This window comes from Oratosquilla oratoria, chromosome 35 (genome assembly GCF_046742065.1).
Source record: "Oratosquilla oratoria isolate Oo_2021 chromosome 35, ASM4674206v1, whole genome shotgun sequence".
Lineage (NCBI taxonomy): Eukaryota > Metazoa > Arthropoda > Malacostraca > Stomatopoda > Squillidae > Oratosquilla > Oratosquilla oratoria.
Window position 1 is genome coordinate 29,133,373 of NC_134811.1, and position 27,423 is coordinate 29,160,795.

The window sequence follows — 27,423 nt, forward strand, 5'->3', positions numbered from 1 at the left end:
TTGCGACCAGTTAACTGAAATATTCAATAAATCAATAGACACTGGCTTTGTGCCTACTGCTTGGAGGCAAGCAAACGTTGTTCCTGTCTTTAAGAAGGGAGATAGATCGTCTATATGCAACTACAGGACAATTACAGTAGTTTGACATCGGTTATAGGAAAAATGCTTGAATCAATAATAGTAAATGGACTCGGAGAACACATCGAAAGACACAATTTAATTCGTGATTCACAGCATGGTTTCTCCAAGGGTAAGTCATGTCTGACTAATCTTCTATCCTTTTACACTAAAGTATATAAGGCGTCAGATAGCAATGATATTTACGATATTATTTACCTTGACTTTCGCAAAGCGTTCGATAAGGTGCCACACCAGAGACTACTAAAAATCAAAGCACATGGCATAGGAGGAAAATTGTTAGAATGGATTAGAGTTTGGATTAGTAACAGAAAACAGCGGGTCAACATAAATGGAGTAAAATCTGGGTGGGGCAATGTTACTAGTGGGGTCCCCCAGGGCTCAGTTTTGGGTCCCTTATTGTTCATTATGTACATAAACGACTTGGACGACGGGATAAAGTGATGTTAGTAAGTTTGCAGCGACAGCTCCCAAAAGCTTTCCTCCTATCCCATAAATCTGCATAACCTCCCACAGTGCCTTTCTGTCTACCCTATCATAAGCCTTTTCCAGATCCATAAAAGCCCAAAAAACATCCTTCCCCTTTCCTATAGCTTTCTCCCATATGTCTTACCACAAAGATCTGATCTACACAACCTCTACCTGTCCTAAAACCACACTGTTCCTCACCAATTACTCCTTCTGTTCCTCTCCTAATCCTCTCAATTAAGATCCTCCCATAAGCCTTCCCTACTACACTTAACAGGCTAATCCCTCTGAAACTACTACATTCACACTTGTCCCCTTTTCCCTTGTAAAGAGGAACTATACAGGCACTTCTCCAGTCCTCCGGCACTCTACCCTCTCTCCAGCAAACATTAAATAACCTCACCAACCAGTCCACCATCACTGAACCTCCCTTTTTCAGACATTCTGCATGGCATCCATCCAGACCAGGTGCCTTACCTGCTTTCATCATCTTTACAACTGCCTTCACCTCATCCTTCCTTATTTCTCCTCATTCTCCTCACTCATCACTCTCATTTTCTTCGCATTTCCCACTGCAGCTATCTTTCCTTCCCTATCCTCCTTCACATTTAGCAACTCCCTAAAATATTCTGCCCATCTTCCCCTTACTGCCATCTCTTCCATTATCATCTCTCCATCTGTACCTTTTACCTTTTCTTCCCTACTTGATTTGCCTCCTCTTCCTCTCTTAATTTCTTTCCAAAACATCTTTTTATTACTTTCAAAATTTTCTGTCATACTCCTACCCCATTTCACATCTGCTCTCCTCTTTGCCTCCTTTACCTTTTGCTTTACTTCTCTTTTCTTTTCTTTGTATGTCTCATATGACTCCCCCGTCCTCTTTTGTAACCAATCTGTGAATGCTCGCTTCTTCTCTTCTACAACCTTCTTTGTTTCCTCATCCCACCATTCACTACCCTTTCTTCTATTTCCCCCTGTCCTTCTTGTTCCACACACCATCCTTGCACACTTTAAGACTCCCTCCTTGAACCATCCCCATTCCTCCTCCACACCCATCTCTGCTCCATCCTTTACTCCCTCCCACTCCTCCTTCAGCTTCTTTTCGTACTCCTTCTCCTTTTCATTCAAGGAATTCACTCTAAGAACCTCCCTACCTTTTGTCCCTTTCCTCTTTCTCCATCTATCCTCCACTCGCAGCTTACCTTCCACCAAAAAATGATCTGATATTCCCCCACCCTCTCTCCTTAGCACATGTACATCCTTCACTCTTCCTATCATAATCCTATTAACCACTACATAATCCATTAGCGCTCTATCTACCACCCTTCCCTCCACCACCCTCTCCCATGTGTACTTATGCTTGACTTTCTTCCGAAACACTGTATTTGCTATCATCAACTCTCTTTCTAGACACATTTCCACCATCAACTCTCCACTACGATTCTTTCCTGGAACTCCACACTTCCCAACCACTCCATCGATTGGACCATTTCCCACCCTAGCATTAAGGTCTCCCAGTACTATTACATTGACATTTCTTCCTAAACCCTCTATGCACTCATTTAAATCTATCCAAAAGGCCTCCCTTTCTTCCACGCTCTTCTCACTGCCAGGCCCATATGCACTTACAAAGACCCACATCTCCTTTCCCAGTTTCACCTTCATCCACATTATCCTCGAGGAAACCTCCTTCCACTCCACTACCTGTTTACCTATCTCCTCACTTACTAGAATAGCCACCCCCTTCCCTCCCTCGCCCTCTCTTCACTCCTGATAACCTCCCACTTCCCTTTCAACTTAGTTTCACTCAAAGCCAACACATCCATCTTTCTTCTCACAAACATACTACCTATCTCTTCCCTTTTACTCTCATCTGTACCACATCCACGCACATTAAAAGACCCAAACCTTAGGGTGCTGGCCCGAGGCCCTCCAGCACCCCTTATGCCTTCACTTTTCTTTTTAGGTTATATGCCCCGTGGGGCTACAGGGAGAAGGGTGCCTAGTCCCTCTCCCCGTCCCTTTCTTCTCGCCTCTTACGATCCAAGTGGGATACTTGGTGGCAGTATTCTTTTCCCCCACCACAGGGAAAATATAATACACACAAACTCCCTCACCCCCCATCCCCCACCCACTCCCTTTTATGCATCACAGTATCATCAATACACAACCATTCTCCATTCAACCCGTTCTTTTGTCTTTTCTCCCTTTCTAAACAGACATTCCCCTCTTTCCCAATGCCCCTTTTACCCAATTGAAGCATAAATAGGGGAAAAATTAAATCTATAGTATGATAAACTTTTTATTCAACATAACTTTACATATATTTTTTTCTTCTCAGCACAGTTCTAGCAAATATTTCCTCAGTGGATTATTACGTATAATACTGGTGTAATATTTCACACTGTAATAATATTACAACCATGAACAATAAATTACTCTGTAGCATGCGGCCGATATTTTAGGGACTATATGGAGTGCCCCTACAGACCAGAACCACACATCATTTTGTCTGTTAGAGGAAATCTCTAACAGAGAAATGATGCTACTTTATTGTACTGTGAATGTCTATTATGCTGCCCCCTCCACCAGCCACCTCTTAATACTGTCCTGTACAACTTCTTTGAGTATATATTTCCATTTTCATTTCTGTTCCCTGTGGTAGGGGGAAGAGAGAATACTGCCACCAAGTTTTACCACTCAGGTCCTAAAAGGCACCTCAAACAGGATAGTGATGGAACCAGGTATCCTATTCTATGTAATCCTATTCCTATGAGAAGTCATGGCATAAGAGGATCTACGGGGGCATTTTCCAACCAGAACCCTAATGTTTGGTTCTTTTGATGCAAGTGGGTATGGAAGAGATTGGCAGTATGTTTGTGAGAAGGATGATTGATGTGTTGGCATTAAATGAAACTAAGTTAAAAGGGAGGGGCGATTTTGAGTTTGGGTTTAGTGGGGTGTTGAAAGTGAGGAGAGGATGAGGGAGGGGCAGGGTGCTAGTGAGGAGATAGGAGAGCATGTAGTAGAGAGGAATTTTCAAGGTTTATGTAGATGAAGGTGAAACTGGGGAGATGTGGGTCTTTGTAAGCAAGCATGGGGCTGTTAGTGAGAAGAGTGTAGAGGAAAGGATTTTTGGATAGCTTTAAATGAGTGCTTGGAGAGTTTTGGGAGTGATGTCAATGTAGTGGTATTGGAAGATCTCGATGCTAGAGTAGGTTATGAACCAATAGATGCTGTGGTAAGGAAGTTTGGAATGCCAGGTAAAAATCATAGTAGAAAGCTGATGGTGGAGATGTGTTTAGAAAGAGTTGATGATAGCTAATACAGTGTTTAAGGAAAAAGTCAAACATAAGTATACATGGGAGAGGATGGTGGATAGAAGGGTGGTTGATAAGATACCACTTCAGTATGATGATGCCTACAGAGGCGTCATGATGTGCAAGCGGGTACACAAGGATGACTGTGTCGGTATCTTGATTATATATATTTTTTGTAGTTGTACACGAGTTAACCCTGGATTCTGAAAACTGGTCTGATCACATTTTCTGTGTTTATTATTACTCAGAGTAAAAGAGAACAAGTAATACAGCAGTGACACTATATTTTATAATGTGAGTAGTGTCATGAATCGTACATATGGCAACCCATGCTGTGCATGAGCATTTGACTCATACTGAAGTGGTTAATGGACTATGTAGTGGTATCCAGGAGAGCTGGAAGAGTTCTGGATGTCCAAGTTCTTAAGGAAGAGAGAGTGGAAGAATATCAAACCATTTTATGGTGAAAGGTAAGTTGGAAGTGGAGGAAAGATGGGGAATAGGGTGGAAGGTAGAGAGGTGCTTAGAGTAAACTGATTAAATGAGAAGAAAAAGAAACAGGAAGCTGAGAGAAGTGTACAAGTTGAGGGACAGAGTAGAGTTAAAGAGGAATGGGGCTGTTTCAAGGAGGGAGTGACAAGGTGTGCAGAGGTAGTTATCAAACTATATCTGGCTTTAGTTAGATCCATCCTTGACTATGCAGTATAGTTTTGGTCTCGGTCCTATACAATGGATATCAATTCATTAGAATCGGTACTGTAAAGAGGAAAATTACTAAAATGATACATGGGCTCAGAAATTTACCTTACAAGGACAGGCTTAGGCACCTTAATTTACACTTTGAAAAGACGTAAAGTGCGGGATGATTTAATAAAGGTGTTCAAGTGGATTAAGGGGTTTAACAAGATGTGGGTTTTTGTAAGTGCATATGGGCCTGGCAGTGAGAAGTGCGTAGAAGAAAGGGAGGCTTTTTGGATAGATTTAAATGAGTGCATAGAGGGTTTAGGGAGGAATATCAATGTAATAGTACTGGGAGACCTTAACCCCTACCATACGGTGACGCCTATGTAGGCGTCATGAGGAGCAAGTGGGTACACGAGGATGCCGACGTCGGCGTCTTGATTGTATTTATTGTAGTAGTACCTATGTGACCCACATACTCTGTAAACAGGCTTCATCATATTTTCTATGGTTATCAAAATTCATGGGTGAAAGAGAACGAGCGATAGAGCAGTGACTTTATTTTTTATAATGCGAATATTATGACGCAACATCGCACGTATTGAAGGGGTTAATGCTAGGGTAGGAAATGATTCAATTGATGGAGTGGTTGGGAAATGTGGAGTTCCAGGAAAGAATCATAGCGGAGAGTTGATGGTGGAAATGTGTCTAGAAAGAGAGTTGATGATAGCAAATACAGTGTTTCGGAAGAAAGTCAAGCATAAGTACACATGGGAGAGGGTGGTGGAGGGAAGGGTGGTAGATAGAGCGTTAATGGACTATGTAGTGGTAAATAGGATTATGATAGGAAGAGTTAAGGATGTACATGTGCTAAGGGGAGAGGGTGGGGGAATATCAGATAATTTTTTGGTGGAAGGTAAGTTGAGAGTGGAGGATAGATGGAGAAAGAGGAAAGGGACAAAAGGTAGGGAGGTGCTTAGAGTGAACTCTTTAAATGAAAAGGAAAAGGAGTACAAGAAGAAGCTGAAGGAGGAGTGGGAGGGAGTGAGGGATAGAGTAGAGCTAGGTGTGGAGGAGGAATGGGGATGGTTCAAGGAGGGAGTCACAAAGTGTGCAAAGATGGTGTGTGGAACAAGAAGGACAGGAGGAAATAGAAGAAAGGGTAGTGAATGGTGGGATGAAGAAACAAAGAAGGTTGTAGAAGAGAAGAAGCGAGCTTTCACAGATTAGTTACAAAATAGGACGAGGGAGTCATATGAGAGGTACAAAGAAAAGAAAAGAGAAGTAAAGGTAAAGGAGGCAAAGAGGAGAGCAGATGTGAAATGGGGTAAGAGTATGACAGAAAATTTTGAAAGTAATAAAGATGTTTTGGAAAGAAATTAAGAGAGGAAGAGGAGGCGAATCAAGTAGAGATGATAATGGAAGAGAAGGCAGAATATTTTAGGGAGTTGCTAAATGTGAAGGAGGATAGGGAGGGAAAGATAGCTGCAGTGGGAAATGCTAAGAAAATGACCGTGATGAGTGAGGAAAATGGAGGAGAAATAAGTAAGGATGAAGTGAAGGCAGTTGTTAAGATGATGAAAGCAGGTAAGGCACCTGGTCTGGATGGATGCCATGCAGAATGTCTAAAAAAAAAAGGAGGTACAGTGATGGTGGACTGGCTGGCGAGGTTATTTAATGTGTGCTGGAGAGAGGGTAGAGTGCCAGAGGACTGGAGGAGTGCCTGTATAGTTCCACTTTACAAGGGAAAAGGGGACAAGTGTGAATGTAGTAGTTTCAGAGGGATTAGCTTGTTAAGTGTAGTTGGGAGGGCTTATGGGAGGATCTTGATTGAGAGGATTAGGAGAGGAACAGAGGGAGTAATTGGTGAGGAACAGTGTGGATTTAGGACGGGTAGAGGTTATGTAGATCAGATTTTTGTGGTAAGACAGATATGTGAGAAAGCTATAGGAAAGGGGAAGGATGTTTTTTGGTCCTTTATGGACCTGGAAAAGGCTTATGATAGGGTAGACAGAAAGGCACTGTGGGAGGTTTTGCAGATATATGGGATAGGAGGAAAGCTTCTAGGAGCTGTCAAGAGTTTTTATGAGAGTAGTAGAGCTTGTGTCAGGATTAGAAATGGAGAGAGTGAGTGGTTCGAGGTATAGGAGGGACTTCGTCAAGGATGCGTTAGGTCGCCCTGGCTGTTCAACTTATACATGGATGGGGTAATGCGAGAGGTAAATGCAAGGGTAGTGGGTCAGGGATTGGAGATGGTTAACCCCTTCCATACGGTGCCGCACACGTAGGCGTCATGAGGAGCAAGTGGATTCGCGACTCTGCCATATCGGCGTCTTGATTATATTTATTGTAGTCGCCCCTGTGTTTTTACATTCTCCCAAATGCGCCCTGAATCCCATTCTCTGTGGTTTTCAAAATTCGCGGGTGAAAGAGAGAACGATCGATATAAGCGGCGACTATATTTTATGATAAGAATATTATTACGTGACGTCATACGGCTGGCATTGGCTGCTGCCCGCGAGATTTAAGTCCCGTACTGAAGTGGTTAAAGAAAATGGAGAAAAGTGGGAGGTGAGCCAACTGTTGTTTGTGGACGACACTGCGCTTGTGGCAGGATCGGAGGAGGGATTGAGGAAGTTGGTGACAGAGTTTGGGAGAGTGTGTGATAGAAGAAAGCTGAAGATAAATGTGGGTAAAAGTAAGGTGATGAGATGTACAAGGGGTGAAAGTGGCAGTAGTCTGGAAGTGAGCATTAAGGGAGAGCGACTGGAGGAAGTGGATAGTTTTAGATACTTGGGTGCAAATGTGGCAGGAAAAGGTGAAGTGAAGGTGGAAGTAGAATGTAGATTGAGAGAAGCGAGTAAATGCCTTGGTGGTTTAAAAAGTGTAATGAGGAATAGACATTTGGGAATGGATGCTAAGAGGAGACTATATGAAGGAGTGATTGTGCCAACAGCACTGTATGGGGCAGAAACATGGAACATGAGAGAGAGGAAGAGAGAAGGAGTCTGAATGTGTTTGAGATGAGGTGTCTGAGAAGTATGATGGGGGTTACTAGGCTGGATAGAGTGAGAAATGAGAAGGTGAGGAGAACAGGGGTGGAAAGGGGGTTGGGAGATAGGTTTGATGAAAGAGTATTAGGATGGTTTGGACACATGGAAAGAATGGGTGAAGAAAGACTAGTAAAAGAGGTATGGAAGGCAGATGTGGAGGGAGTCAACATGAAGGGACGTCCTAGGATGAGGTGGATGGATGGGGTGAAGGGGGCTTTGGGGAAGAGGGGAATGTCTGTTGAGGAAGGATGGGAGAGGACAGAAGACAGGGGTGAATGGAGAATGGTTGTATATGGATGATGTTGTGATGCATGAGGTGGAATGGGCGGGGGGATAGGGGGTGAGGTAGTACGTGTGAGCAAATTTGACGCAGCCCAAAGGGAATTCTCCCCGTCTTCTCCTTTATGCATGGGGGGGACGGAGAGGGGGGGGGGTCCCCAATTTAATGAAGCGGCCTTGCTGTGGATGTGCTGTGTCTTGCGACACTGCTTCTGACCCAGGGCAGTGGACAAGGTGCAGGGATGACCCGTCATCCAGGAGGTGGTAAGATGAGAGGGAGGGTGGAGGGGTGTGGAGTGTATTCAGGGATGGAATGGGTGGGAATGATTTTATGCCTTTCCTTTTTGGCTACCTCCCTTGTAAGGGGGAAAAAGCCTTGGTATATGTATGTAACAAGGGTGATATAAACAAGGTCATTATATTAAGATAACAGGGCAGGACTTGCAGTAATGGATTTAAATTGGACAAATTTAAGAAAATAGGCAAGAACTGGTTTATCAATAGAGTGGTAAACAAATGGAATATACAAACCATGTAGTGAGCACTGAAACTAGCAGTTGTTTTAAGAAATGGTTGGACAAATTTATGGATAGGGAAAACAGGTGGTAATGGAAATGAAACTGCCTAGTGTAGGCCTTATGGTCTCTTGCAGTCTCCTTCATTCTTACATTCTTATATGTTGAACAAGGATGATGGGAGGGAATAGGAGGGGTAGCGAGTGGTGGGATGATGAAGTGAAGATAGTAAAAAAAAAAAAAAAAAATTCACAGGATTAGTTGCAAAGATGAAATAAATATGAGGCACAAAGAAAAAAGAAGAGAAACAAAACATAAGATAAAGGAGGCAAAAAGGAGAGCAGATGTAAAATGGAGCAGTATCACTGAAAAATTTGAAAGAAATGTTTTGGAAGGAAGTTAGAGAGGAAAGGGAGATGTTAAGAAAAGATAAAAGGGACAAATAGACTGATGTCAATGGAAGAGGAAGCAGTAAGAAGATGGGCAGAGTATTTTAAAGAGCTGCAGATTGTAGAGGAGAGGGAGGGATTGGCAGTAGCAGTGGGAGATGCTAAGAAAAAGGTAGAGGAAAATGGAGGAAAAATAAGAAAAGATGAGGTGCAAGTATCTCTGAAAATGATGAGAGCAGGTGAGGCACCTGGATTGGATGGGTGTCATGCAGTATGTCTGGAGGTACAATAACAGTGGACTGGCTAGTGAGATTGTTTAATGTATGTCCAAGGAAGGGTAGAATACTGGAGGAGCGCCAATATAGTTCTGCTTTATACGGGAAAAGGGGACAAATGTGATTGTAGTAGTTTTAGAGGGATAATTTTGTTGAATGTAATTGGGAAGGCTTGTAGGAGGGTTTTAACCGAGAGGATTAAGAAAGGAACAGAAGTAGTATTTGGTGAGGTTCAGTGTGGGTTTATGAAAGGTAGGGGTTGCATGGATCAGATCTTTGTGGTAAGGTAGATATGTGAGGGAGCTTTAGGAAACCGTAGGATATTTTTTTTAGCCTTTATGGATTTGGAAAAGGCTTATGACAGGGTAGACAGCCACTGTGGGAGAGTTTGCAGATATATAGGACTGGGGAAAGCTGTAGAGCAGTAAAGATTTTTTTTACAATAGTAGTAGATCCTGTGTTTGAATTGGAAATGGAGAGAACAAGTGGTTTGAGGTAAAGGTGGGGCTGCATCAGGGATGTGTCATGTCAGCGTGGCTGTTCCATGTGTACATGGATGGGGTGGTGTGGGAGGTAAAGGCAAGGGTAATGGGCAGGGGACTGGAGATGGTTAAAGAAAATGGAGAAAAAAGGGAGGTGAGCTAGTTGTTGTTTGCTGATGACACTGCACTTGTGGCAGGGTCAGATGGGAGATTAAGGAAGTTATTGACGGAGTTCGGAAAGGTATGTGATAGGAGAAAGTTGAAGGTAAATGTGGGTAAGAGTAAAGTGATGAGATATACTAGGGGAGAGGGGGAAGAGTTGAAAGCAAGTCTGAAAGGAGAGAAGCTGGAAGTGTTTAGGTGTTTGGGGTTGCATGTGGCAGGAAAGAAAGGGGTGGAGGTGGTAGTAATTTGTACATTAAGGGAAGCAAGTAAATGCCTTGGGGAATTAGTGTCATGAGAAATAAGCATTTGGGACCGACTACCAAGAGATTATATGAAGGCATGTTGTCCCAACAGCACTGTATGGAACAGAGACTTGGAATTTAAGAGAGGCTGAGATGAAAAGTTTAAATATGTTTGAGATGAAATGTCTGAGAAGATCAGTAGGGATTACAAGCTTCGACTGAGGGAGAAACAAGGTGAGAGGAGTGGAATTGGAAAAGGAGATGCCAGATAGTCCTGATGAGAGAGTACTGGGATGGTTTGGGCACATGGAAAGAGCGAGTGAAAAAAATTAGTGAAAGAGGTGTGGAAGGCAGAGATGGATGGAGTGAACTTGAGTGGATGACCAAGGATGAGATGGATAGATGGGGTGAAAGGGGCTTTGAGTAAGATGGGAATGTCTGTTGAGTAGGAAAGGAAGAGGGCAGAAAATATGGGTGAGAGGAAAATGGCTGTGTATGGATGATACTGTGATAAAAGGATGGCATGTGGGGGGGGGGGTGAGTAGGGAGCGGTTATGTGTGAATGATATTTTGATGCAGCCCAAAGGTATCTCTCCTCATCTCTTTTTCTGCATGAGAGAATGGAGGGGGAGGGGGGGTCACCGATTAAGCAAAGCAGCCTTGCTGTGGATGTACTGTCTTGCTGCACTGTTTCTGACCCATGGTAGTGGGCAGGATACAGGGATGACCTATCATCCACAAGGAGTTAAGATGAGACAGGTAGTGTAGTAGGTACATGCCTTTTGATTTGGCTATCTCACTTACCTTTCCCTTTTTGGCTACCTCCCTTGGAAGGGGGAAAAAGCCTTGGTATATGTATGTATGTACTTATAAGGGAGGAAAAGTCTTTAGTATATAGATACACACCAATGAATATAGAGTGCCATCAGATTGAAAACAGAGCTGGCATGTATATCTTTGCTGCTGCTACAGCAACAGGTAACAAAATCATACTTGGTTCATTATTTATGGACCATGGTAAAGATTATGATGATTAACTGTGACTGAGTACAGTAGTGTCTATGGAATATATTACTTGTGAATGCAAAGGATTTAACTGGCTTACAGTCATACACATTTCATAATATTCCAATTATTGTAGTTGTAAATTTAGGATAGGTTTTCAAAAATATCACTTTTATAATACCTACATATACCAAGGGCTTTATCCCTCTTACAAGGGAGGTAGCCAAAGTCAAAAGGCATATATCCATCCCCACACACTCCACTCCCATTCACTACCCCTCCCTCCCTCTTTTCTTGGCACCTCCTGGATGACGGGTCAGCCCTACATATCGCCCATTTCCTTGGGTCATAAGCAATGCAGCGAGAAAGACAGCACATCCACAGCAAGGCCACCTGCTTTAATGAAAAAAAAAAAAAATAATAATAATAATAAATAAATAAATAAATAAAACTACATGTACTCATAAGCAGGACAAGTAAAAATTACTCTACAACATAAACTTCAAAACGCCAGAAGTAGTACCGGTAATATTGTATTTACTTATATAAGGGAAGTAAGAAAAGTATTTAATTTACAAAGATTTTTGCTGGTTTGCCCATCATGCCTCTTCATTTTATAGAATCTGAAAAAGGAAAGAATCTGATTAGTGATGGCTATTTCTTTTATACAGATAAACAGGGTGAATATGAGACATACTGGAAATGTGACATATTTGACAAGACAAGTTGTAAAGCATGGGTGACTAAGCATGACAAGGAAATTGTAAAGGAAATGAATGAACATAATTATGTACAGTGAGACCTCTCATTAACGGACATTAATAAGCTGTGTTTGCGGTGTTTTTGGTTCTGTTGTTTAGTGCGTGCAAGTACTATGCCACCCAAGAACCACTCCAAAACACTGTAAACATAGCTAATTAAAAGCCGTTAATGAGAGGTCTCACTGTATGTGACACAGATGATAGTGAAGCACAGACAATTGTGGATAACATATGTAAAAAAGCTAAGTCTAACACAGTAGCACCTCATGCACTAATATTGAATTAACTTAAATGTAATGAAGCAGCTGCTTGTAAACTTCCAAAAACACAAAAGGACAATAAGAAGCATCAGGTTTCAAAATAACTGCCACCACTAGCACAGTTTAGAATTGACTTTCTCAAACAAATATACAAAAATGTAGAGGCAATGAGTTATTACTGTTCAACTTTGGGCCAACTGAAAATTGTATATTAATTTTTGTTACCATACAGAATACTTGTCTTTTGGCAAGTTGTGACCATTGGTATGGTGATGGAACATTTATCTGTTCCACTGTTATTCTATCAGCTATAAATATGTCATGGATTCAAAGGAAATACAAACATGTTGCTATTATGCTAGTCTATGCCTCACTACCCGATAAGGTAGAAATAACTTTTTGTACACTACTAGAGAATATAATACACTTTTTGTCTCCTTCCTCAATAACTCTTGATTTTGAAATTGTAATGATAAAAGTATGCAAAAAAGAATTCCCAAGTGTAGTATCAAAATGATGTTTCTTCTATTTTTTCAGTGTATCTTCCATGTCACACAAGTTAACGGACTGAAAAGAAGACATGAAACAGATGCAGATTTCGGTCTGAATCTCGGTTGTTCGCTGGCATTAGCCTATGTGCCTGTTAACATGATTGTCAGTGCATAGTTACTATGTGATACTGATATATTTCCACATGAAACTCAAGCTGTAGTGTACTTTTGAAGATTTGTGGATAGGTTGTACCAGAAGAAATTGCTGCAGACCTCCAAAGTTTGAGCTTGTGATGTGGAATGTATATGCTTGAAGGATGGCATAGGACATTTGAGACACAGGTTGCTGGGCACCTTAATATACAGTATGGAAGTTTTTTGACTGCCTGAAGAAAGAACAAAACTATAATGATGTCAAAGTCAATCAATACTTGGCTATTACTTCATCTCGATCAAAGAAAAATACTGAGAGTCTTCTGAAAGGATAAAAGAACATTGTAGAAATATAATTCATATAGCAATGTCACTGATCATTTGCAGGCAATAGCCAACAAGACAGCCGTCTGATTTTAAGTAGACCAATTTATTGTTTAAACAAAATTGTCATTTTTAAATAGTTCTGTCTGTAAAGAATTTTAACTTGTATTATTCCTAATAATAAATAAAAAAAATTATTATTTGCAGGCGATAGCTCATAACCTAGCTTTCTGATTTTCTGTAAACCAATTATAGTTTAAGTTTGACTTGGCTACCTCCCTTATAGGGGGAAGAAGCCTTTGATATATAGACAAAAGTTTAGTTTAAACTAATCTGTCATTTTTAATAGTTCTGTCAGTAAAGGTTTTTAACCAGTTTATTTTGCACTATTCTTAATAGTTTAAGTTTAGTTTAAACTAATTTTAATTTTTAATAGTTCTGTCAGTAAAGAGTTTTCCTCCCTCTCTCTATCTCCCTTACAAGGGAGGTAGCCAAATCAAAAGGCACATACCCACTCCCACTCATTCCACTATTATCCATCACACTTTCCTCCCTCTCATCTTAGCTCCTCATGGGTGACAGGTCATCCCTGTATCCCATCCACTGCCCTGGGTCAGAACCAATGCAGCAAGACACTGCACATCCACAGCAAGGCCACTTCACTTATCAGTGACCCCCCTCTCCATCCCCACATGCAGAAAAGAGGGGACAGGGAGAATTCCCTTCAGGCAGTGTCAAAATATAATTCATACACAACCACTCCCCCCCATCCCCCACACCCTCCCTTGCATCACAATATCATCTATATACAGTACAGCCATTCTCCTCTCACCCGTCTCCTGCCTTCTCCCTTCCTTGCTCAATAGACATTCCCCTCTTGCTCAATGCCCCTTTCACTCCATCCATACATCTCATCCTCATTTGTCCCCTCTAGTTCACTCCTTCCACACCTCTTTTAATAATCCTTCTTCACTCATTCTTTCCATATGTTCCATCCCAATACTCTTTCATCAGCCCTATCTGCCATCTTTTACACCCCAGCTCTCCTCCTCACCTCCTTGTTTCTCACTCTATCCAACCTTGTATCTCCAACCATACTTCTCAGACATTTCATCTCACAATTAAACTTCTGCCCTATCAAATTACAGGTCTCTAACCCATATAAAGATGTTTGCACTATTATCCCTTCATACAGAGATGAAAAGAGAAACTATGAAACAGATATAATAGAAAAATGCAAGGAACAACCTAAACTATTCTACAGGTATGTAAATGGTAAACTAAAAAAAAAAACAAGAAATAGGACTGTGCCACGGGAATTACAAATATAAAGAAGTAGAAATGGCTGAAATTATGAACAAACATTTCAAATTGGTATTCACAATTTAAAGTTCACAAAACTGTGAGAGAGAGAGAGAACACCCCATGAAGGAAATAACTGTGACACAGAAGGAAATCAGAGACCAAATAAAAAACCTTGGTGTCAGAAAATCACACAGTCAGGATGGAATTGCAAATTTGATATTAAAAGAATGCATAGAGGAGTTGACGGACAAAATATTCAAGATAATTAAATACTCAAAGAAGGAAAGGTACCACAGGATTGGAAAATGCAAATATTGTACCAATATATAAAGGAGAGAGAACAAGGAAAATCCAACCAACTACAAACCAGTCTCCCTTACAAACACAATAGCGAAAACATGTGAAAAAGTTATCAAAAGTAGATGGGTTAAACATCTGGAAGAAAAAAATATATTGAATCCAAATCAATTTGGATTTAGAGGAGAAGGAAGATCATGTACAACAAACTTGATCTGCTTCTACTAGAGACTAACAAAAATAATACAAGAAAGGGATGGATGGGTGGACTGTGCTTTTCTAGATCTACAAAAAGTATTTGATAAAGTACCACACAAAAAACTAATAAGAAAAATAGAATCAATAGGTGGCATCAAAGGAAAATTATTGGAATAGATGGAAGAATACTTGTCTGGGAGAAAAATGAGGGTAGAGACAAATACTCGACCTGGGAAGAAATAAATGGTGTCCCGCAAGGTTCAGTATTGGCTCCAATCATGCTTGCCATATATATAAATGACATAGATGAAGGAGTGGAATGTTATATGAACTTCACAGATGACACAAAAATACTAAAGAAAGTAATGGTGGAAACATAAAGAGTACAGAGGAAGATTGTGAATCATTACAGATTGACATGGATAAAATCTGGAAATGGACTCAAAAGTGGGAAGTGAACTTTAGTATCAAGAAGTTTAGTGTAATGGAGTTTGGAAAAAGTAAAAATAGAATGTGGCAGGAAAAGGTGGAGTGGAGGTGGAGGTAGAATGTAGATTGAGAGAAGCGAGTAAATGCCTAGGTGGGTTAAAAAGTGTAATGAGGAATAGACATTTGGGAATGGATGCTAAGAGGAGACTATGAAGGAGTGATTGTACCAATAGCACTGTATGGAGCAGAAACATGGAACATAAGAGATGAAGAGAGGAGTTTGAATGTGTTTGAGATAAGGTGTCTGAGAAATATGATGGGGGTTACTAGGTTAGATAGAGTGAGAAATGAGGAGGCGAGGAGAACAAGGGTGGAAAGGGAGTTGGGAGATAGGGTTGATGAAAGAGTATTAGGATGGTTTGGACACATGGAAAGAATGAGTGAAGAAAGACTAGTAAAAGAGGTATGGAAGGCAAATGTGGAGGGAGTGAACATGAGGGAACGTCCTAAGATGAGATGGATGGATGGGGTGAAGGGGGCTTTGGGGAAGAGGGGAATGTCTGTTGAGGAAGGACGGGAGAGGACAGAAGACAGGGGTGAATGGAGAATGGTTGTATATGGATGATGTGATGCATGAGGTGGAATGGGTGGGGGGATGGGGGGTGAAGTAGTATGTGTGAGCAAAATTTGACGCAGCCCAAAGGGATTTCTCCCCGTCTTTTCCTTTTATGCATGGGAGGATGGAGAGGGGGGGGGGCACTGATTTAATGAAGCGGCCTTGCTGTGGATGTGCTGTGACTTGTGACACTGCCTCTGAACCAGGGCAGTGGACAAGGTGCAGGGATGACCCGTCATCTAGGAAGTGCTAAGATGGGAGGGAGGGTGGAGGGGAGTGGAGTGTATTTAGGGATGAAATGGGTGGGAATGATTTTATGACTTTTTCTTTTTGGCTACCTCCCTTGTAAGAGGGAAAAAGCCTTGGTATATGTATGTAAAAATAGAATATTGGGAAATTATGAAATTGGTGAAGAAGTCAAAAAAGTGAACTCAGAAAGAGACCTAGGAATAATTAGCAAAGACATGTCACCGGACAAACATATCAATAAAATAGTCAGAGAAACCTTCAACCTATTAAGGTCAATGAAAGTGGCATTTGACTATTTGGATGAGGAAATGATTAAAAAAAAATATTAGTTACACTAATAAGACCAAAACTGGAGTACGCTGCAACACTATGGACACCCAGTACTAAAAAGAATATAAATTAGAAAGAATACAAAGATCAATGACAAAGATGGCACCAACACTCTCCAAATTAACATCAGAACAAAGATTGTCCAAATTGGAACTACCAACTCTGGAAAAGAAAAAGAGAAGATCTAATGACTATTTATAGACTCATGAAAGGAATGGAAATCCTAGACAGAAATGATTTATTAAAACAAGACAATGGAAAAACAAGAGGACATGAAAAGAAACTCAAAAAGGATAGTTATAGAAGAGATCTGAAAAAGAATATCTTCCCACACAGTGGTGGATACCTGGAATAAATTAGATAAGGCAACAGTGTGTGCAAACACTATTCAAGAATTTAAGAAACTTGATGCTAAGATACAAAGACGGGTCACCACAAGCATAGCTCCCTTCCTATATAATACAACTAGATAAAACTAGGTGAATAGTCTCCTCTTTACATCCATTCCCAAATGCCTAGTTCTCATGACAAAATCTAGTCACCCCCAAGGCATTTACTCACTTCTCTCAGGCTACAATTTACCTCCACTGCCACTCCTCCCCTTTCTGTCACATACAACCCCAAATAACTATAACCATCCTCTTCCTCAAGCCTCTCCTCTTTAAGACTTACTTCAAACTCACTGCTATCCACTCCTTGTACATCTCATCCCCTTACTTTACCCACACTTACCCTGAACTTTCTCCTATTGCATACCTTCCCAAACTCCATCATTAACACCCTTAATCCCCCCTCTGACCCTGCCACAACTGCAGTGTCATCAGCTCACCTCCCACTGTCCTCCATTTTCTTTAACCATCTCCAGTCCCCTGCCATTACCCTTGCCTTTACCTTCTGCACCACCCCATCCATGTCCACACTGAACCATGGCAACATGACACATCCCTGTTGCAGTCCCATTTTTACCTTAAATCACTTGCTCTCTCCATTTCCAATTCTAACACAGGCTCTACTACTTTTGTAAAAATTCTAAACTGACCCAGTTCTCCCCTCATCCCATATATCTGTAAAACTTCCCACAGTGCTTTTCTGTCTGAATTTCAACTTGTTTATTTTCTATTCTTAATAAATACTACAAAAGGAAATTCTACTTTTTTAATATCCTAAATAAAGTCGATGAAAATAATTATTTCCTATATCAAAGATATGTGATGCATCAAGGATCAGAACATGACTTGGTTATACATTTATTTCAAATTAGAATTCTTTTAAATTAACTGTTGTTGGTAAATTGTTGTTGCTAAATTCACCTTATCACAAATAGGTAAACTAGCTCCAGCTGTCAGGTCCTGCCTTGGGAAAACTGTATTAATTTTGTTATAAATGGTGTAGCAGAAGTCAGGGATGACCCTTCAATCATGAGGTACTAATATGGGAGGGTTATGAATGAGTATCAAATGGGTGTGGGATGGGTGTCTGTTTTTACTCAACTACCCCCTTTATAAGGGGGGGGAGAGGGAATCTTTCGGTATGTACATTTCACTTGCGAGTGAAATTCCCAAGAATTAAAACACTCTTCTCTCTTATTCTTAACTATACAGTATTCTACTGCCACAGCTTGTTCCACCAAAGACCAATGACCAACTGATATGTAACAACAGCAAGAAGAAATGACTCTTCTCTCAAGTCTGCAGGTCACCCTCAACTTCATCTTCTCCGAGTCTCTCATGTGCAGTACTATCTGGGAAAATTCAAGGGAGACAGATGAAGATATGTGTTGATACTGGTAGCTCTGAAAGCTTCATAAACTTGACGGAAGCCAAAAATCTTGGCTTATGCATCTGGCCAAGGACTGACAAAATATCTACAGCAAGTAGTGCTCTTGCATCCAACACTCTAGGCTACTGTGTTGCATCTCAAGAACTATATGGTAGACCTTACAGTGATATCAAACTGACAAATGGCCAATTTATGTAGTGATATTATTCTTGGACACAACTTTTCAAGTAAACATTCTTCAGTGGAGATACCATTCAGTAGTCCCCTTCCTTCACTCACTGTGGTTTGACTGCAATGAGGAATGTGCCTTCATCCAATCTGAAGTCATCCATAGATTCAAAAAGAGAACCTTCTCAGTCTCCCTGGCAAGCTCAGGAATTGGTTGTTACTCCTGAAAATCACAAGAAAAGAATAGTCTTAGATGCATATCCTTTCTCAGATTGAAGACATAGTAAATGAGATTGCTGTTTACAATCTCTTCGGTACTCCGGACTTAAGAGTGCCTACCATCAAATGGACATCAAACCTGAAGAAAAGATGTATAATGCTTTTGAAGCCAATGTTTTTTTTAAACAAGTTTTGTAGAATCCCTTTTGGGGTCACAGATGATGTAGCCAGTTTTCAGGGAGCGATGGATGAAATTGTGAAGCAAAGGGGCCCCTTGGGTTACATTTATGTTGACAACATTACCATTTGCAGCTGCAATCAAATTGAGTATGACCAGAACTTGAAGAGGTTCATAGATGTGGTGGAAAAATACATTCCAAATCTTAACAAAAGCAAATGTCACTATTCACTCACTACAGCCAATCTACATGGTTATGTAGTAACTAAAGGTATGGTAAGGCCTGATCCTGATCAGCTTCAGGGTTTACAAGGTCCTATTCTCCATGATCTCCCTTCCCTTCAATGAACAAGAGGGATGTTCTCACAGATCAGATCAGCTGATGAATCTATTTCTTTGAGGGATCCTTCTACCACAATCCCTTACGAGTATGTTGATGGCTCTTCCTCAGCCTCTTCTCAGCAGACCTGTATCCCTTCTGGTATTCAGCCTGATTAACTTAGTGACAACGCCAGCCAAATGAAAATAAGTATGAACTCTTCTCAAGTGTTGCTCCACCAAATTTAGATATAAGCTGTGCTAATTGAAAATTACTTGCTGTAAATTCTTTAGTGACTATTATTCTATATAATTTTAATTCTTGTTTGTTCTATATGGTAATCAGTTTATTGTACATGTTTCGTTGGCATCATTTGTTGTTAGCAGTGTTTTGTTTATACTTTTTGTTCTTCTTTATATGAATGGAGAAGGGTTGTATATGGATGATGTTGTGATTGCATGAGGTGGAATGGGCAGGGGGGTGGGGGTGAGGTAGTATGTGTGAGCAAAATTTGACGCAGCCCGAAGGGATTTCTCCCCGTCCTCTCCTTTTATGCAATGGGGGGACGGAGAGGGGGGGTCGCCAATTTAATGAAGCGGCCTTGCTGTGGATATGCTGTGTCTTGCGACACTGCTTCTGACCCAGGGCAGTGGACAAGGTGCAGGGATGACCCGTCATCCAGGAGGTGCTTAGATGGGAGGGAGGGTGGAGGGGTGTGGAGTGTATTCAGGGATGGAATGGGTGGAAATGATTTTATGCCTTTCCCTTTTTGGCTACCTCCCTTGTAAGGGGGAAAAAGCCTTGGTATATGTATCTATTTCTCACTGACTATATTTTCATTTATATTTTCACTTTGCAGTGGTGAATGTGGTGATTGTCTATACATTTATGCATCATTAGCATCTGTGATTGTTAATTTTTTTTTAGCCTTTTATGTATGACAATGATATGATTTAACGTCACAAACTCTCCCCAATCGGAAGGCTAAGATGGTGTCCTTTACAGAGGACTTTGTAGCATGGAATTTAATGAACCATGCCCTTGGTTCAACTTCACCAGTGGCAGGGTTTGAACCCCCCCAAGTCTTCACCACAAGTAATGATGCCTTAATCCACTTGGCCACCAAGTTTCCTTCTTAACTTCTTCACTGGACCAATTTAGGATACTTGTTCTTTACAACTTTATGTTCAATAAAGTTTCTTGAGCTACACTAAGGAATTTTCATTAAAAAGGGGGGGTGGGGCAGACCCACATATATGAAGATATGGTGATAGTCCTAAACAATTAAAAGAGACTCAAACCTTTTCACTACTGTGGGGATATTGTGGGGATCAATAACCTGGCAGCTGCCAGAATAAAAGGCAATGGGCAACCTACTACAGAAGAAGTCTTGAGATAGGTAACATCCAGTGGAATTACAAGAGGAATGTGAAGATGCCAGTCTGAAACCAGAGATGCCATTAAAAAAAATCAAAATAGGAAAAGTCCTGGAAGTGATGATATACCTGTAGAATTGCTGAAAAGTAACAAAAATACAGTAGGGTGACTAAGAATTTCTAATGCAGTTTGGTGTGAAGGAAGAGTACTGATGGACTAGGGTAAAGTTGTCATCTGTAAATTACCCAAGAAAGGTAACTGGTCAGAATGTGAAAACTGAAGAGAAATCTCCTTATCAACACATGAGGAGAAGATATACAGGATAAAATAATACTGGAGAAAAGACGACAAGTGGTAGTAAAGAAAAACTAGAGGAGGGAGAGTATGGGTGCAAACCAGAGTGGGGCACAATGGATGCCTTATTCTACCTGAGAATGTTAATGGAGAAGAGCTCGGAATAGGACCAACCATTATACATAGCTTTTATCAACTTGGAAAAGGCCTTTGATAATCAAGAAAGGATCAGCGCAGTGAGAATCCAAATAAGAGAAGACAATTGGTTTGACATAACAGCAGGGGTTAGACAAGGTGGGATAACATCTCCCCTTTTTTATGGCTAGATGTATGAAAACACTGAGAATTAGAGAGTTAGTTTCTATACTAAGAAGACATTGCACTAGTTGCAAAAATGCTTATCTCACTACAGAATATGCAGAATGCATAGAATGGCATGTTAATGCCAGCAAAAATGAAAATCAATAAAGACAACACAGGTAATGGTGGTGGCAAGACAGAAAGAAGAAATAGAAATTAGGCTAGAGAGCATTGGATTAAAACTAGTGGAAGAATTTACGTACCTAAGAATGAAGGTGGATGAAAAGTGTCAGATGAAAAAGGATATAATGTGCAGGATAAAAAGCTACATGAACAATGTAACAATATTATATCTGCTGCTGAGAAAAGATTATACCTAAATGTGTAAAAGTGACTATATATAAAAACATTCTGAGACCAATACATACAGATTGGAAGGCTGGACACTGAGAAACTGAAGAGTAAAATACAAGCTTCCGAGATCCAAGTGCTACAAATAATAAAAGGCCTAACAAGATGAGATGAGGAATGAAGAGATGAGAAGGGAGCTGGATGCAGAATCAATATTAAAATTTGTAGAAAGAAAAGAAAAAAGAAAGAAAAAATTAAGATGGTTTGGCCACATTAAGAGAATGACTGAGCAACAGCACCCACTTAAGTACTACTGATGGCAGTTGCAAAAAAGAAGACCAGTCAGCAAACACAGGAAAAGATGGAAGGATGGTGTGAGAGAAGCCATCGAGGCTAAATGAAGATTGATGGATGAAGTGGAGCTGTATGCAAACCATGCCCAGTGGAGAAACTTTGTGAGGCAACATTGCTGACAATGAATGGCCCTACCCGGTGTATGATGAGAATGAGAGAGGTGATGAAGGACAACATAAATATATGAAATTCAAATGCTGGAGTAGTGAAAATTAAATTCAAAGTGTATGACACCAACCTATAGACAAAATTCAAATTTCAGGATTATCCTCCTCACTAGGACAAAAATAACAGATGAATTTCAAACCCTCTACTCAAACTGTCAAAGGCAGTATGGCATTTCACATGTATAAATCAAATGCTAGAATCAAAACATACATGAGTAGGGTGACATGTGACATTCATATGCTGCAGTAGGATGAAAATTAAATTCAAAGAGTACAATGAAAATCTGTAGACTAGACAAAATTCAAATGATGGGATCAAAAGATGAAAATGACAAAAAAATTAAAATAAAAAATAAATAAAATGCTCAAGTCAAACTGCCAAATACAGTATACATATAAATCAAATGCTAGAATCAAAGTATCAGGGACAGTTTTAAGCCTATTTCACCAATTTGAGCAAATTGGGCCGCTGTGCAGAAGTGTTTGAGCCCAGGCAAAGAACTCTGTCACAGACTTGGTTTAATCTCATAAGAAAATAATAATACTGTAGGCCTTATAATCTTGTGAAGTTATTACTCTTAATTGATTGTATTATCTCCATGAAATATTTTTATGACATGAAAATAAAATGTCAATTTTCAACTCTTGTAGAGTACCCCACTATCAATCTTCTAATTGGGCCCTGTAATTCCTAGTACCAGCCCTGTGTAAGACCACATAATGTTAGGAAGATTATCCTCACTCCTTGGTCCTCATCTCTCCTCCTCCTCACCTCTTCTACTGGGCTGTCCCATGACCTTCCCGACCACCAAAGAGGTCCCATGGAACACACTTGCACCACCTAGTTGTGTCAGTTCAACCAAGGCTTCCTTGAGGCCCATGGAAGGTACAAAGCCTCCTTGAGGAACACACGAATAGTACCAGCATCAGTCCCAGTGATGACTCAGCCAGAGCCTCAACTTACCACATGATGATGAACAATACTTCTTTGAGGAACACACATGCTGTAACCAGCCGCCCCATACTCTCTGTCTTTGTGAGTCACTGGCTTGAGAACATTTTATGTCCAACTTCCAAGACACTAATTGTGCCAATTAGGAGCACGGGTCATGACCTGACCCATATATATATAAAAACCAGATGAATGGCAATAATTCAGATTACCTTGGATCATCACACTGCATGCCTGGTTCACCGCCCTGTTGTTGTCTCACCTCCTCCCCCGCAAGCAGACCAAGTTGGGACACAACTTGAAACACAGTCATCACTTCCCTTGCCATCTCTTTCCCTCCCTCTTTTTTTGCACTTAGAGTTGGCACCCAACATTCAATTCTAAATAAACAATTTCTCTCCATCAGTTTACCTTCAAACCAGTATAACATTTGGCACCCAACATGGTCATGGGGCAAGAATACCAGCCTAACACATATACATATGAAATTCAAATGCTTGAGTAGTATGAAAATTAAATTCACAATGTACGATGACAACCTATAGACAAAATTCAAATGTGATCAAAAGAAGAGTAATATGAAAAAAAAAATGAATTTCAAACACTATTCAAATTGCAAAATGCAGTATATATCTAAATCAAAGAGGGCAGGGAAAAGGGAGTAGGCAAATAGGGCTGATGAAACAGTATTGTGATAGTTTAGACAAAAGAATGAATGAAGAAAGATTAGCAAAAGAGGTGTGCAAAGCAGAGGTGAATGGAGTGAACTTCAGGGGACAACTAAATATAAGATGAATGGATGGGGTGAAAGGTGGTTTGAGCAAGATGGGACTATCTGTTGAACAAGGAAGGGGATAGGGGATAGGGGCGAGTGGAGGATGGTTGTGTATGGACAATATTTTGACACAGCCCAAAGGGATTTCTACTCTCTTCTCCATTTTCTGCATGCATGGATGGGGAGGGGTTTTGCTGTGTAAATGAAGCAGCCCTGCCATAGATGTGCTTTATCTTGCTGCATTCCTTATGATCTAGGCAGTAGGCAGAAGGCTGGGATGACCTTTCATCTATGAGGAGCCAAGATGAGTGGGAAACAAGGATGGTGGGTGGGTGAGGGTGCATCCCTTTGACTTGGACCTTCCTTCTATGGGGGAACAAACCCTTGGCATATTGAGAGACTTCCATTATTCTGCATATTTCTTCCATTCATTCAGTTCTGTCAGGCATGATGATGTGCTTCATTTCTTCATTATCTTTTAAATTCCCACTAGTTTTCAATAAGTTCCACTTGATATCCTCATTATCTATGACAACTTTAAGTAGCCTGGGGCCATGAGATACTTGCTGTCTGACCTGGAGATTCTAGGTTTGTATGAAAATGACAGTTGCTGACAAGTCTATCAATATAAACAAGTGAGAGCTGAGCCTTTAATGGATTGATGTTTCACTTAACACAGCTTGCAAAAGCTGATACCGGTAAGTGAAATATTGTACCAATTAAGGCTCCGTCCTCAACAGATGTTTATTTCCATAGACTGGCTTTTTCCAATCTTGCCACATATTTGATGTGAATATTCTCAATCACTCTAACTGTCGTTGCAATAACCTTAACTTTTACTTCATCAGCAGCATACTAAATTCCATTGTTTTCCTCACCTGATTTTTTAACTCCCCTAAATAACAGGTTAGTTTTCATGAATCTTCTTTTCTTCCTTGTGTCTAAATTTTTCTAGTTCATCCCTTACTATATCCTTAAACTCTCGACTCTGTCTTTATTTCCAAGACCAAGTTGGCCACTCTGCCTTTAGTCATCTGTAATTAAATTTCAAGTGGCTGAACTTTATTTCCTAGGTCCTTCAAAAAATCTGTTCCAGTAACATGCAAACTTCTTTTTTTTCCACTATGGATTATGGAATGATTAGGTTAGGTTGGGTTAGGAACTTTAGGACAACAAATTAAATGTGAAATACACATGTTTGGGTGCTTCTGGAATTTTACCAAAAATATATATATCCATATCCTTTGCCTCAAATATATTACCTACTTTGGAAGAACAGTTGGTAAAGATAAACATCCTATCAGCTTTTCCAAAAAAGATTAGTTAGTCTGGCCCCACGTCCTAGCGGGTGAGCGGACAATACCCTAACAGACAAAATCCCAATCAGTGAAAACTGTCACACCCAGACAAAACCCCAGTGGCAATCCCCCGGTGGAGTTAGGTTAGGTTATATCCACCCCCCACCCCCAATTTTCCTATTGGGATTTTGTCTGCTATGCAGACAGGGGTTTTGTCTGTTGGAGTTTTGTCAAGTTTCGTCCTGGCGTCTAACATAGAATCACTTAAGAGCAGCAGTCACATAAAACATAATCGCTGATTTGTAAACTTTGCCACAAACCTTGTTCAAACATGCTGGACATGTTTGTTTACTTTGATTTCTTCCTCGTCTGGGTGTTAAATCCTTTCCTTCAAAATTTCCTACTGAAATTCTCGTTCTTACCCTTTAGTGCTGCTGCTGTCTATCATTTATGTGCAATTTCAATCTTCTAAGACTTCTAGGGGAAGGTCTTGCAGGTGGTTGCTGGCTTCGTATTTCATAGTTTGTTTTCGATGCAATTTCAACCACTAACAGCCTGATTCTTTGTACAGTTATTCTCCTTGGTTAGTACTGTATGTGTGTTACCCTACAAGCTAATAGTTCTATTAACCACTAACAAAGTTTTAATGCGAGCCTCCTCTCACGCCCTTCCCTTCCGTTTACTAGTTACTACTTCTGTACTCTTTAGCCGGTTTGACTTTGACATCGCAACATTCAGTATTTCGTGTTCGTCTGCTCGGTGTGCAACCCTGAATTTATAGATGAGGAATTAGAGTTCATTTTAACGTTGGTTTCAATATAGAGTACACAAGAATGTTTTTATATAACTTTCGCATCATGCTTTTATGGAATTCATCCCACACTTTCCTATGACAAAGAATTGTATCACTTTTCAGTAGACACTTTACTCAAGTTCCTCATTTACTTATAACATGTAATATTAATGTAGCATGTACATTTAAGAAATCTCTTAAATGAGTATGGCCGCATAACTAAAATCCTTGCAGATTGTGAAAAAATACCTGGCGTGAACAAGCAAAGAACTGTGAATCAGAATTAACCGTTACCATTACAAATTTAATGTTAGAACAACACAAACTAATAAAATTAATTATTCTTACATTTATTTTTAATCACCAATTCTATCATGTAATTCCATTGTCAACTAAAAATAAATATTCTCATTGGATATTCTGAAGGAGATCTCCACCACTACTATAGTGGTGGTTTGTAAAGTTCAATAGTTTCGTTGGTAATATTTATAAACAGGTTGTAATTTCCCAACCAAAAAATATTTTTAATTCTTGTTACGTTCAAAAATTATCCGTGAATTGAGACTTTTTGATTATGTGTTGTGACCTTTCTTGATCCTTTCCGCTTGCCAATTACATTCTTACCTTTCTAATCTTATACTTTGGTATATTTCCTGATTATTTGTTTTGTGAAATTTCCTAGTTATATATTGCTCTTTGGGTATTTATGCTTAGTATCACTCTTTTATCTGTAGGTTTCTCTCCTCCGACATGTGAATTCTACAAAAGTGCTTAGAAATTTCACATTTATTTTTCTATAGTAACCAGCACACACACACGCGCGCGCGCGCGCACACAACACTGATAAACATTACACGATTCGGTGGTGCGATTGGTAGAGTCCCCGACTTACACTAAAGCGATCTGAATTCGAATCCTGCCCAGGTCTGAAATAATTTCAGTATCGTTGCGCTTCGAGTCGTTCTTCCAACTCATGTGGGCGGGGAGTTGGGTGTGTGTGTGTGCGTGTAAGGTCACAGCATTAGCCATATATCGGTCATATGAGCTCTGAGCTCTCTTCCGGGAGGGAAATAGCTGTCGTTCACGAGTCCAAAGACCAAAGTGAATACACACACAGGCACACCACACACGACTCGGTGGCGCGGTTGGTATACTCTCCGGCGGTCCGGGTTCGAATTCTGCCCAGGGTTGAAATAACTTCACTATCGCTTCGCTTCGAGTCGTTACTCCAACTTTCGTGGGCGGGGAGTTGGGTGTGTGTGTGAGTGTAAGGTTACATCATTACCCATACATCGGTCATACGAGCTCTGAGCTCTCCTCCGGGAGGGAAATAGCTGTCGATCATGACTCCAACACGTGATAAAAAATACCATGGTGAATACACGATCAGAGCACGCACCGATCATATCGACATTTATGGACTTAATCAACAAGAAATAACAATGTTGTACAACACAGCTATTCCTTAGCTTACTGTTTTTTTTATGCTTGTAACAACATCTTTTTACTGTCATAGTTTTATAATGTTATAATCTTGTAAGATGTATATTTTCAACAGCAATGCTGTTATACCCAATAAACCGTATATTATTATTATCATTATCATCATTACACACACACACACACACATATATATATATATGTATATATATATATATATATATGTATATGTAT

General features: G+C 40.3%; 1 long non-coding RNA gene across 1 annotated transcript; it reads right to left on the reverse strand.

Moving 5' to 3' along the window:
- Positions 1–8,093: 8,093 nt before the first annotated feature.
- LOC143018626 (uncharacterized) lies at positions 8,094–25,818 on the reverse strand. Its single transcript, XR_012965766.1, has 3 exons — positions 25,379–25,818; positions 18,484–18,595; positions 8,094–11,635 (listed from the first exon to the last, which is right to left on the reverse strand). It is a non-coding gene; the product is annotated as an uncharacterized LOC143018626 (long non-coding RNA).
- Between the last annotated feature and the right edge of the window lie 1,605 nt (positions 25,819–27,423).